The sequence below is a fragment of the Schistocerca nitens genome, chromosome 5 (genome assembly GCF_023898315.1).
Source record: "Schistocerca nitens isolate TAMUIC-IGC-003100 chromosome 5, iqSchNite1.1, whole genome shotgun sequence".
In the NCBI taxonomy this organism is placed as follows: domain Eukaryota; kingdom Metazoa; phylum Arthropoda; class Insecta; order Orthoptera; family Acrididae; genus Schistocerca; species Schistocerca nitens.
Window position 1 is genome coordinate 799,644,775 of NC_064618.1, and position 1,528 is coordinate 799,646,302.

A 1,528-nucleotide genomic window follows, 5' to 3' on the forward strand; every position below is an offset into this window, starting at 1 on the left:
CAGATAATAACGAAGCTTGCGACGCCAAGTAGAAACTTCGCATCACGCCCCCCTGCTGAATCATTCGTCTGTTCATCAGTTCTCGAAACACTTTACGTACGAGGTTTCAAGCCGTTGTATTTCCCTTGCATGAATCAATAAGCGGAGAAACGCTAAACAATGAGTGCCCTTTGTAAGCATTGTCAACGCAGTCACGTTGCTGTCATTGTCATGTCAAATTTTGTTTAGTTTCGTGTGGTATTCACTGTGAAGAGGTTGTTGTTAGTGTGCGCTCTCTGTTAGATAAAAAATGACTTCACGAGGAAGGAGAACGGTTGAGCTAGTGATGCAAAATTACCGCAGTGAAAGTAATTCTACATCCGATGAAGGTAAGATGAATTGCTATTAATTTTATCTACGAGATAATCATCCACGGAGATACAGATCGTTAGTTTGATTGACTTGATTCCCATTCATTGTTTGTATACTGTATTGTAGAAATTACAGAAGCAGAAGAAAAGAATGGTGAAACCTCGTCTGCAATACAAAACTGTTCCGAAGTGAACGACTGCAAGAGTTAACTGAAGAAGATTGCAATGATTTCAAAGTGCTTAGTTCGGGTTCATCAGATGATTTCATACCAGAAAACAGCATGGATTCTTCATCATCATCACCATCACCATCTCCGAGGCCAAAGAAAAGGAGAGCTGCAGTTCAACAGAAACTGCAACTATCTTTAGAAAACCTCGGTAAGCAAAATTATAATCCGTGGGTCTTGTCTAACATTTCAAATACTAATTTCTTAGTCACAAATTATTTGACAAACAAAATACATGTACTGGGACTATCGTTTGAATATGGTTGTGTGTACGCATTTTCTTAGTGGTCCTTAATTACATTCTCATTTATTTCTTCTCCTAACTGCGATGTTACTAAAATAATAACACATGTGCTTTTCAATAGAGCTAGGGCCACATTTATTGTCTTTGGGTGAAGTGGTACATTTTGTCGTAATTCTCGCACGTCATAATTTTTAAAATACAATGGGACTGTAAGATTCATAGTTGATTAATGTTGCATATTATGCTAGATAAGGCACTAACGTCAGTAATATAATTTTCTCCTTTCCAGGCAATGTCACAAAGGAGATACAATACGGAAATCCACGTTCACCGACAAATCAGCTATTCAGTACTGATTCTTCAATTTGTGTGGCAAAGGTTTTGTGATGTTAATGGCTCTGAGCACTATGGGACTCAACATCTTAGGTCATAAGTCCCCTAGAACTTAGAACTACTTAAACCTAACTAACCTAAGGACATCACACACACCCATGCCCGAGGCAGGATTCGAACCTGCGACCGTAGCAGTCCCGCGGTTCCGGACTGCAGCGCCAGAACCGCACGGCCACCGCGGCCGGCTGTGATGTTAATGAACATGCAACAGGAAGAAGTTAATCCATTGACCGTTGAGTCTAATGATCAAGAACATGGGCAATCTGACAGAGGAAATAAAGTTGGTAAGGAAAATAAAACGAGAAAAAGAAGTA

General features: G+C 39.9%; 1 long non-coding RNA gene across 1 annotated transcript; it reads left to right on the top strand.

Annotated features, from left to right (window-relative positions):
• Positions 1–307: 307 nt before the first annotated feature.
• Positions 308–1,216, top strand: LOC126260931 (uncharacterized). Its single transcript, XR_007546666.1, has 3 exons — positions 308–368; positions 478–728; positions 1,111–1,216. It is a non-coding gene; the product is annotated as an uncharacterized LOC126260931 (long non-coding RNA).
• Positions 1,217–1,528: the final 312 nt, after the last annotated feature.